Genomic DNA, 12439 nt, shown 5'->3' with positions numbered 1-12439 from the left:
TTCCCCACCCCAACCACTCTTTCCCCCGACCCCAAGCAATGGGAGGAAAGAGAGGAAGCCTGGAAGGGCCTGGAGCGTAAAAGTGCTTCTCCAAGAGGCATTTGGGCTATTAAACAACAACGAGGAAATGGATTTAGGCCCTGAGAAAAGGTAGGAGGATTGCACCTTTAGCCCCCATCCCATAACTGAAATTCTCAGCACACCCCAGGGACCAAAGCCTAGCTCTGTGCAGCAGCTGCTCGAATTACAGCCCCTCAGGGAAAGCTGTCATGCTCTCTCCAATCTTCCCCTCCATCACCTCACCCACCGAATCACTGCCACCCAGCTCGGGCCCAGAGCCGCCACCTCCACTGCTTTGCCAAGGCCTGCACCGAGGTTAGATGACCATCCTCTTCCAGAGTACTGTCTTAAACCACAGTGGAATCCCTTTACGTCTGTATACTATAATAATCTACGTTAATGAGATGAATCTACTTGTACTGACATGGAAATCTGCCCGAGATATGTTAAGTGAACAAAAACTTGCAAAACTGTATCCGTAATAGAACATTTTGTTAAAATATTTGTATTGACATATATGTTAGTTCATGGAACTGGATGTTAAAATTGAAGATTCAATAGAATTGACACGGTAGGATAGATGTCAGATACCATGTGGAGTGTGACACAGGCCACCCTGGGGGAACCTTCAAAGTAAATACTGAAAACTGGTTCTGGGACCCTTGAATTCTGTCACCCATTTTGAGAATATAAGCAAGTGGAGATACATTAGGAGGAAATGTATTTGAAGAGTTCTGCTACCGAGGGCCAGGAGCCAGGAAGTGCTTGCCCTTCACCTGGAGCCTGGAGAGGATGGGATTCTACAGACACTTGTAGAGCTGGGTTTGTGTCTCTCGGAGTTGGGGAACCCCCCCCACGGAATGGTGCCTGATTCACGCCTGACAACGCAAAAGTGGCTTGTGGCAGGGCAGAGAGTGGCTGGCTGCGTTTGAGAAGCAGCTACGCTCCCATGGTTCCGTGTGTATGGACACGGAATGCATGACTATTTCTTCTAGATCCTGGGCCAAGAGGGAGAGAGAGGCAGTCTGCAGCCGCTTAAAGTCTTAAGTCCAGAAGGAGGGCAGGGGAGGGCCGGGGCCTCCATTAGAGAGAGTCTGAGTGAGGAGTGGATCCTGAGCCCCGAGGACTGAACTGGGTAGGATCCAGTTGAAGAAGAGGCATCCCCCAGGCCTGGGGGCCTAGCAGGGGACCCCCAAGATGGCCCCAAAACACCCTGGAAAGGAGATGTCAGCTCGAAGCATTTGTATGCCCTGAGTGGCAGCCAGCAGCTGAGTAAGGAGGTCCGAGTCTCCCCTCACCTGTCTTCGCCACACTTGACTTGACCAAGCCAGCAAGCAGGGAAGAGGAGAAAAGTAAGAAAACCAGATCATCACTTGCAGGAAAGGAAGTCTCTCCTTCTAATGAAGCCTGGATTGATGAATAAAATCTTGGAGTGGATAGCTAGTTTCTGATTTGCTACTGTGTTTTGTGATTGCACAATAGTCTAGTTCCTAAAAACTGAACAAGAAAATTGAGGGGCCTGTCAAGTGTTTAACCAGTGGCAGGGGAAGATTTCCCCACTGAATCAACTTTAAAGGGCTAGAGGGAAACAAAAACACACTGACGTTTTTCTCACACCCCTTTGTTGTGCTTCATGGAAAGACCAGTTTCATAAACAAGGTAAGATGTCCAGGAAGTGGACACACCAGCCCTGGTTATCTCTAGGGGGTGGGGACAGGAAGTTGTTCTCTTTTTCTCTTATCTATTTCCACTATGTTTGAATTATGGAAGCAGAGCATGGTGACTTCTGTAATCAGAAAAGCCATGATGATGAATGCGCCCATCTAAAATATTAGGAGGAAAAAATCATCTCCATGAGTAAAAAAAAATATATGGTGAGAAAGAGAGCAAGCTGAAAAACAAAATACCAATCGTCATAGCTAACAGTTGTAGACAGCATTCCATTTTCCAAAATATTTTCATTTTAATGATCTCATTTGATTGTTACAGCAACCCTGGAGATGTGTATTTGAATTATTCACATTGTGCAGATGTAGAAACAGAAACAGTCATAATGGTTGGTTACTTCGCTTGGCCAGCAACACTGCTAGTGATGAGAAGGCTCAAATTCAAGTCTTCTGGCTGTAAGTCCCATATTCCTCCCATTTCATAACAACAAGTGCTGCCATGGAAGGCTATTCAGTTGTCAGGAAGCATTCTCCCAGCCCATTCCCCGTGGAGGGCACGTGGTCCCCTGGTGGACATGACACAATAAAGCCATGTTGACGCAGCCTGCATTGACAGTACTTTTCCGAACTATATTCCACTTTCCTCTCTAAACACTGGAATCTCTATGTGTTTAACCCCTCACTTTCCCCCACCTTCAAACTGATATTCTTGCTGAATTCCATGCCTATCAATGACTCCATCATTTTTCCAGGATCACAGTCTCAGACTTCAGTTTTCTTTGATTTCTCCATCTCATTTTATTCCATACTTGGTTATTTTAAAGTCTTTTAGTTTCTCTCCTAAAGGAACTCAGATCTGTTCCATAATCCATTTGCATGGATTGGACCTCCCTGCTTGGTTCAGACATTTAATTTCCTGTGTGGCTCACTCACTGCCGATCATCCATTTTAAAAATTACCCTTTTCTGGAAGCTTTGTCTGACCGCCTCTGGCCACTGAGGCTTCAGCCTTTGTGTTCCCATGGCAAACTACACACTGTGTTATAATGGCCTGTTTATATCATCAATCTCTGGCTCTCTCCCTCTCAAGAAGGACATCCTTGAGGGTCGAGATTACTTCTTACCTTTATCACCATCATTTAGCACAGTGCTTGGCGAAATACTAATTTCCCAATAAAAGTTGAATGAGTGAATGAATAAATTTTTCACAGAAGGACATCTCTGGAGCACATGAAATCTGGGTGTCAGAAGTGGGAGAAGGGAAGCTGGGTGTCAGGAGAGGGAGGGAGATGGCCAAGGGAGGCACCAGGACCCTGGGCTGTGACCCAGTCACGCTGAGAAAGAGGAGAGGGTGCAGGTCCTGGGGGAAACTAGCTGCTTCAGCCTACACATCCCCACTTATCGGACTCTGGGCAGTTTTAGGGGAGGGCAGCAGGGGTGAGCTGCAGGGGTGCGGTGGAGACACTCCAGAGGCAGTGACCACGAGTCATTGAGTGGTCATGCCTGGGAGGGCAGCAGAGGGAGCCCAGGCCCAGGCAGCTGCCCAGGGAGATGCTGTCCACTCAGAGTGAGGTGTTATCCTAAGTCCTAACTGCAGGGGAGGGCACTGCCCCCGGAATCACCGCTTGTTACCATTTTGCTAGGATGCTGAGGCAGGGAGCCCATCCCAGCTGAACTGACTCCTTTCCGCAACTCACACTGGTACTCCAGATCCTTCAAAAACTCCTCACTGACCACTGAATAAAAGAGAGGTTTTAGCATAAAAGGCCATCCATTACTGGGTCCCCCAACACACCTTTCACCCTTTATCTCTAGCCACTCACTTCCAAGAATCCTCCACTTCCACAGGGACTGTCTGCTCATCACTAATTTGCCCAAAGCCTTGTGTCATCTTGCCTCCCCGCTCCTCCTCAGTGGGACCCCCTTCCTGGATTACATGGGAGCCACCCTTAGGGTGGCTGAGCAGAGACCCAGGCCAGCAAAAGGAGGCTGTGCATGCATGTGTGCACATGCATGCACGCTCACACACACACACACACACACACACACACACACAGATTGTAACAGCCCCTAGCATGTCCAGAGCAAGAATGTCAAAGGAAAAGCCATGGGAACCTGTACATTACTTAGCATCCTAGGTGATTCTTAGCATCAGGCTAAGCTCTTAAGGAGAAACTTAGAATTTCAAGGTAATTTAAAATAAAATTCAAAGACCTTCTTGTGTAGATGTATTAGTTTTCTATTGTTAGGTGACAAATTGTTACAAGCTTAGTGGCTTAAAACAACACATATTTATTAACTCACAGTTTCTGTGGGTTAGGGGTCTACTGGTCATGGCTGAGGTGGGTCCTCTGCTCAAGCTCTCACAGGCTGCTTTCAAGGTGTCAGCCAGGCTATGGTCTCGTCTGGAGGCTCAATTAGGGAAGAAACTGCTTCCAAGCTCATTTAAAAAAAATTATTTATTTTCTTTATCTTTTTGGCTGCATTGGGTCTTAGTTGCGGCATGCGGGATCTTTTGTTGCAGCATGCTGGCTTCTCTCTAGTTGTGGCGTGCAGGTTTGCTCTCTCTAGCTGTGGCTCCAGACCGTGTGGGCTCTGTAGTTGTGGCACGTGGGCTTAGTTGCCCCGTGGCATGTGGGATCTTTGTTCCCCAACTAGGGATCAAACCCACGTCCCCTGCATTGGAAGGCGGATTCTTTACCACTGGACCACCAGGGAAGTCCCCAAGCTCATTTGTTGTTGGCAGAATTCACTTCCCAGTGGCCGTATGATGGAGACCTTGGCTCTGAGGGCACCCCCAGCTCCCGACCAGGTGGCCCTCTCCGTGGGCTGTTCACAGCATGGGCAGCAGGAGAGTCCCCCTTGAGTGTGCTGGGTGGAGTCTTATAGGATGGAATGTCATCATTGGAGCGGCATCCCATCAGGTTTGCCGAAGTCTGTTGATCAGAAGCAAGTCACAGGTTCTGCCCCCATGCATGGGGAAGGGATCATACAGGGTGTAATTCACTGGGGTTGCCTCATAGTGCATCTGCCACAATAGATTAGGACATGGACGCTCTGAGAGATTAGCTTGTCAAGGTCCCAGAAGAACGAGAGGCAAACGTGGAAGGAGAAGTCCTGTCTCTTGCTTCCAGCCAAGCATGCCTTCTGTTCTACACTGTCTCCCATCTTCTGATCACCGTGCATTGCTTTTAACCATAGTCAGCAAACTTCTCCTGTAAGTAGCCAGATAGTAAATATTTAAGATTTTCTGGGCCATATGGTCTCGGTTGCAACGGCTCACCTCTGCTGATGGAGCACAAAAGCCATAGATAATATGCAGTGAGTGAGCGTGCCTGAGTTCCAATAAATCTTTATTTATGGGCACTGAAATTTGATTTCATTTAATTTTCACATTACAAAATATTATTCTTGTGTTGATCTTTTTTTTCTCAAACACTGAAAAATGAAAGAACCATTCTTAGGTCACAGGCCACACAAACACGTGGTTGGTCAGATTTGGCCTGTGGATCAATGAACAGCTGTGCTTTCACAAGGACGTGCCCGCTCTGCCAGGGAGAGCCTGACCCACTCAGCTGGTGTTTCCGCCTGTGGTACCCAGCCCACAGTCAGCATCTACTCTTTTCAAAATAACAGTAACTTAGGAACCATCCTGACATCTACCTCACAAGGCTGAACTCTGAAGTGAAGATGATGCCGCAGAGCCACCCAGGTGACAAGTGTCTTGCTGGTCATCAGTGACTGAGAGGTATTTAACAAACCATATTGAGCATCTGTATGAACTGAGCACTACCGCAGATGTGAAGAGTTTCTGCCTGAATGAAGATTACATTCCTTTGGAAGAGACAGGCAGTGAATTAATAAACAGGTAACTGTGTAATGTGTCAGATGGAGAAAAATATGGCAGGGGCGGCAGAGAGGGACAGGGGGAGAGCTATTGTTATTCCATGTCGAGGGTCAGGAAATGCAACAGTGACAGTGGGCAGAGGCCCTTAGGATGTGAGGGAGGAAACCAAGCAGATCCTAGGGCGAAGGGCGTTCCAGCCAAGGGAAGGGCAAGTGTGAAGGCCCCGAGGAAGGGGGGTCTCGGCCAGCTTAAGGATCAACAAGGCCCACGGGGCAGAGTGGACAGGGAAGGAGTAGAAGAGCTTCGGAGATGCTGGGTGGGTCATGGAGACCTTGGAAATCACTGTCAGGACTTCAGTTTTGCCTGTGCGTGAAATGGAGGGCACTGTGGGGCTCCAAACAGGGGAACGACAGGGCCTGGCTGAAAAAGCACAGACGCTGTTGTTATGTCAGCACAGAGACTACTTCCTTCTGTGGGTTCTGGGTCCAGGATGGGACCCACTGCAACGTGCTCCCCCGGTGGAACCTCCGCATCTGGAACAAGTGCATAGCCTCTGCTGAGAGGCTGAGCAGATGACATTCCACAGCACAGAGCAAGCTTTTGAAATTGAACCCCTAGCTTAACAGAGTAACCTGACAGAGGAGGGGAGGATGAGTCAGTCATCTAACATCAGGGACAGAGGAGCAGCAAGGTTGGGCGCGCTGGTCCAGCACACCTGAATTACTGCACAGAACACCAGGGCCTGGGCACCGGATTTCATCAAAGAGCAGCCTCACTGCCACTCACCTCCTTCTGACATGAGCAGGTCTGGCTCTGAGGGAGGAGGACGTCCCTCCCTCAGCTGGATAGGGTTGAGGGCTCCTGGGTGGGTCTCAGGCTGGTATCCACCACCCAGAGGCCCTCTGAGAAGGCCCCACATGGTTGTTTAATTCCAAAACAGTGATGCAGTTAAAGCTTCTCCGTCAGGCAGCCTTATTGTTTCAGGATTTGAGAATTTCAGGCATTTAATCTTGACAAGGTCAAGAAAAAGTATATTGTTCCAATTGTCAACCACAGTGTGTTTTTTCTCTTTACTGAATGAAACTGCTCAGCCACATTTGCTAAAAAGTCTTGAAAAGCCGATTCATATCCCCTGACCAGAAGTCCTTTAGAGCTAGATTTATCTATGCCTTGGTGTGAAGCTTTATGTGAATTTATTTCATCCTTTTCCTTTTAATCATCAAAGGTTAAGTGTCCTCTGGGTGAGGAGAATTTCTCTTCTTAAGAAATGATTAAGGGGCTTCCCTGGTGGCGCAGTGGTTGAGAGTCTGCCTGCCGATGCAGGGGATGCGGGTTCATGCCCCGGTCCAGGAAGATCCCACATGCTGCGGAGCGGCTGGGCCCGTGAGCCATGGCCGCTGAGCCTGCGCGTCCGGAACCTGTGCTCCGCAACGGGAGAGGCCACAACAGTGAGAGGCCCGCGTACCGCAAAAAAAAACAAAAAAAACAAAAAAAAAGAAATGATTAAAATCATTGCCTTGATCTGCTTCCACTCTCACTTCATTTTCTCAAAGTTTTTTTAGAAACTTGGGTCACAAAAAATGACCCAAGTACTTTATGCCTCTAGTAGAACCAGGCCCACCTTGGAGAGAAGGCAGAATGGTCTACCCAGCTACGAAACCCAATGCAGACTAGGCATTTCACTACCTACGCCTCTGGTTTCCCCCAACATAGAAGGACAGCACTCTAGGCCTCGCTGGAGAACTTGACCCTGAACTTTGCCCTCAAAGATTCAGCTGAAAGAACCTAAGGTGGAAACACCTCTCCACACCACTGGCCGCTCCGATCTGCCTTGGGTCAAGTGGCCACTAGGAAGTAAGTGGCTCAGACTGCTTTGCTTGACCCTCCTGCAGATTTGTCTCCAATAGTTGGGTTTTAACATCACCAACTGTGCTGTCTTCACCCTGCTCTGTGCCCTGCTGGGCTAGCCTTCGAGGACTTTGATCGACAAGTTCCCTCCTTCCTAGGCTTTGGAGCCTAGAAGGGGGAGAGGCATTTGACTAGGGACCTGGGCTCTGCCGGGTGGATCATGATGTTGGACGGATGGATGGAAGGATGCAGGTGATGGCTTTCTGTAAGGAACCCGGGGCCTCTCACTGCAGTCCGTGGTTGGGTGACACGGGGGCATACTGAAGTGGTGATCTCAGCCTGGACTCTAGCTTTTCCAAGCAGTACAGTGCTGACACAGCTTCCAGGCATTGCTAGGGACTGGAACAGGACAGCAAGAATATGGTGGATACTTTGGTGACTGTAGCTGATGGACTGGTTGAGGGTGATCTGGAGTATTTTGAAGGTGAGGGCTTGGAAGGCACATGGTTGGGACATGAAAGTCAATACCACCCCATCTGAAATCACAAGCTGGTGAGTCAGGTGCCTTATGGATCTCACCAGCCTTGGAAGTGAAGATACACCATTGGATGCGAGGGGAAAGGAGATGGGCCCACCCTGTCCTGTGCAATTCTCTTCTGTTTTGAACCAGGTCGTTCTGAGTACTTTTCATGACTGATGACAGTTTTCAGTAGGTTAGGGGATTATTAAGGCTCCTCCTCTCTCTTTTCCTTTCCTCTTTTCTTTTCCTTTCTTTCATTGGCTGTTATTCTCACCCATACAATTTATATGAGCTCAAGCTTCAATAGAAAAACCACTGTTTTTAGACTTATGTTTAATGTTGCACAACAGAGAAGCTCTGTGGAGCCTAAGTGCTGTTCTTATTTTTCTCAATCTGCCTTTTACCCTAAGCACAGCTATACTATTACAAGATTCATATCTATGTCAAGAAACCATCTTTCCCCCATCCCTCTGTATTTATTCAGTCATTCATCAAACACTTACTGAGTAACTAGCGTGCCTCCAGCCTTGGGAGAACAATTCTGGGGAAGTGCTGTGAGTTATACCACCTCTGCCCTCAGAGAGCTCAGTCCACTTGTGAGTAAGCTTCTCGACAGTGCATGTGGCTTCCAGCCATTGGCAGTCCCATCCTCCAGAGCTGCGCTGTCCAATATGGCAGCCAAGAGCCACATGTAGCCACTGAGCTCTCACAAGGTCAGACATGTGCTGGTTATTCAGTGTTTGCCGAACGAGTGAATGCGTGAGTGTATGCATATGGAGGGCAGGTTCAGAGTGAGACATGCTGTTCGTATAAACTACACATGGGGTCATGAAGAATTAGTAGGCAAAAAAATGTATGAAAAATGTTGGTTAGTAGACACTTGGTTCTGTCCAAAACTTCCATAAGACATTCGGTCTATGCCAAAAGGGTCTCGATATTTGGTCATTTTTGGTCCTGTCCAAAACATCCATGGAGACATCTGGTCCATGCCAAAAGGTCCTTGATATTTGGTCCTTTCCAAAACCATTTGGCATGGACCAAATATGCTCATGGATGTTTTGGACAGGACCAAATGTCCTGCAAGGAAAATATTCATTAGTATTTTTAAAAACTTGATTATATGTTGAAATGATAGTAGGATATACTGGCTTGAATTAAATATATTATTAAAATTAACTTCATCTGTGGCTGGCTACTAGAAGACTTAAAGTTACAAATGTGGTTCTCTTGATGTTTCTCTTGGACAGCTTCGCTCTAGATGGCCTGCTTCCACCTCCTTCTCTTTCCTCTCTTCCAGGAGTGACCACTTCCTCTGGGTACCACCACCATTCCTGATGTCTAGTGCCTATTATACTCTAGTGGCTGACCGTTCATGTCTGAAACTTTTTCCAGACTGGGCACCTCTTGAAGGAGGAACTTACTATCCAGCCTGCAGTACAGTGCTTGGTATAAAATAGGTGGACAATAATTATTTGGTGAATACTGATCCAATTCTCCTATTAGACTAAACTTGTGTGAGGCTAGGCATACAAGATTGTTAACATGGTCTTAAGTATAATACTGAGTGGGCATTCAATATGTGTGTGAAATATTTCAGTGATAATTTTAATTTCTAAAGTACAACTGAATTTTAAAAACTCCTATAAATGTTTTCTTTATTCCTAATTATTAAAACTTTTAAGAGTAAGATGCTAGGTAATACAGTACTGTTCCTACACACATGGAGTGTCTATTTCACTGTGCACATGAATGCTGCTGGATATAGTTAAATTTATAGTCCATGTGGTCCATTTGCCGAATAGACACGAAGCCCAGCTAGATTCTAATTAATTCTCAGGATTCTCTGGTGTTTTCAAAACCAATGTACTCAATCAATTATAAAAGAGAAGTACAATATAAGATGCCATAATTGTTTTACTCGAAATATGCAGAATTTAAGACAGTAAACACACCAGAAGATATTTCTGTAACATTTGACCCTTGTCTTTGATGATTTTGCTTCTCACTGGGACTGGGTTCGATTTTATGCTCATCTCAGGCCAGAAGCAATTTGGTCAAGCTGAACACTTTGTAGATGTGAAGGTAGCCTGGCCCTAACACACCTTTATGGTTAGATGTTAGGTGAGTATATTAGTGAAAACAGATTCATTATTTGTGAGGAAATTTTATGAATTTGACCCAAGACACCAAAGTGTCTGGTGTCTTAAATTAACACAGCATTAGTTTTCCATCAGTTATTAATATAAAGGGAATCACTGTCTCTAGATAAACTAGGTAGATTTAAATAAAGCTTAAAGGCTTTATCTAGTTAGTTAAATAGACATTATAATTATTAATCTTATGATCATATTTTTGAAAAACTGTCTAACCCCTTATTAACTATTGAATAGTGGAAGGGATTGATGTAAGTAAAGTGGTACAGGGGTACTGGGATGCTGCCTCTTTTGTGAAGGCAGGCCTCCCTCCTCAGTACTGCTGTAAACACTTTGCTGGCACTTAATATTTAATGTCTTGAATTACAGTTATTGGAGTAGCTATCTTATTCTAAAATCTATATTTTTCTTACTCACTTTAAAAATTCTGCTTTCCCCATGGAAGTTCTTCTCTAACTGCGTGTGGAATCGAATTAAAGTGAAGTGAGTACAGGCCTGAGAGTCATGAGCCCTGGTCCAGACACTGAACAGCTGTATCACATCTAGCAATTTCTCTGAGTCTTGGGCTCCGTCCCCCCACCCCCACTCCCGGTTCTCCCTTCCTCCTCAGCATCCTCCTTTGCTGTCTGGTCCTGACTTTGTTACCCTTCACCTACATTATGGTAACTGGACTTTACTAAACTACACACTCCCATGCGGCAGCATGTACTAAGTGTCTTAATACATTATTTTTTTAATCCTCATTATTTAATCTTCATAATCATCAGTCCCACTTTTCAGCAGATGAAACTGAGGCTAGAAGGAGACTGAATGCCATGCCTAAGGCACTAGTAAATGGTAGAATCAGGATCTGAACCTACATCCCAGCAACATCTGATTTCCTCTGGCTCTTCCTAAACTTGCCTTTCAATCAGAACTATTTTCAGAAAGCCCTACTCTAAACTAGAATACTCCTCCCTCCCCAAAGCATTAAAACAGAAACAACATCTCTAATTATCAGTACTTGTTATTGTGGGTCCAAGTATTAATACAAGAAGCAAGAAGACCTCAGCAAGATGTGTTGTCATCGCTGTCACAAACTTAATTATTGGTTAGAAGAGTTGAACGTTGCCGCTAAACAGAAGAGGAGTTTGAGAGCTTTCTCCGTGAATGTGTGGAAAGAAACCTGGGGTCTCTTTCTGGGTCTGCCTCAAGCTTTCTCTGTGGCCTTGGGCAAGTTATTTCAACACTCCTTAGCATCCTGGGGTAAGGTGGGATATTGACACACGGTGCCTACTTATTGAACTGCTTTGCCAGGACAACGGATTGTATTGGTCAAGGGCTGTAGATGAGCGGAAGTACAATGTTTTATATGACAAATCGCACTATATATCTGGGGCAGGGAAAGTGCAGGGATCCTGGAAAAGATGAATCTGTCCTGTTGCCTTAGTTTAAAAAGGGGTAAGGTGGGATATTGACACACGGTGCCTACTTATTGAAAAAGGGAGGTGGACAGTCACCAGCTCTTCCCGCTCTACCTGCTGAAGTTCTCCTTGAGCCCACGGAGCTGTTGATTCCTTTCACACACCCTAGAAACGCTGGCAAAAATGAATCCACAATCGTTTGGGACAGACGTGGGCCGGCGACAACCCTCTGCTGACATTTGCCATTCTTTCAACACAATGACACACAGTTGTAAGGATCACCAAGATTCCTGCCCTGAGACAGAGGAGCGTCAGTTACTTTTCTTGACTCGGTCTCCGTTCCTCTAAACTGTCGCCTGTCCCCATGCAGGTAACTCCTTGCGGAGTTGCTTTCCTCTCCGCGGCTGAGGTGGCAGCGTTCAGGGCCGGCCTTCTCAGTGTATTGTTCATAACTCTGCGTTAAGATTGCTTGGGTTGCAGAATTTTAAGAAATAAAACGATGTGAGTTTCTGATGTTTGAGCCGCACTCGTTGAAGCGGGTGGGTCACCCGGGGTCACAGGAGCTTCAAGGTCAGTAGTGGCCTCGGGAGAAAGGCCTCCCCGCAGAGCAGCCCCCTCGTGTCTGCTGGTAACGCGTAGGCTGGCCTCCGGGGGCGGGAGCGGGGGGAACCGGGAGGGAGCACCCAGCCCTCCGGGGAGCGAGGCGTCTGCCGCGGTTCTGCCTGGGCCCCTCCAGCCCGAGGAGGGGGGGTTCACAGCGACAAAGGAAGGGGGGCTCCAGAGAGGCTGCGGGAGGTCGGGGGCTGCGGCGCCCTGGCTGGGGGTCGGCGGGCTGGCAGGGAGCAGGCGGAGGGAGGGCCGCGCGCTCCGCCCCGCGCCCCGCGCCAGGTCGCCGCGTGTGCACAGTGTTGTGGGCCCGCCGCGCCCCTCCCCTCCCCTCCC

Source organism: Lipotes vexillifer, unplaced genomic scaffold, assembly GCF_000442215.2.
Source record: "Lipotes vexillifer unplaced genomic scaffold, Lipotes_vexillifer_v1.1 scaffold1049, whole genome shotgun sequence".
In the NCBI taxonomy this organism is placed as follows: Eukaryota; Metazoa; Chordata; class Mammalia; order Artiodactyla; family Lipotidae; genus Lipotes; species Lipotes vexillifer.
This window is presented reverse-complemented; position numbering follows the sequence as displayed.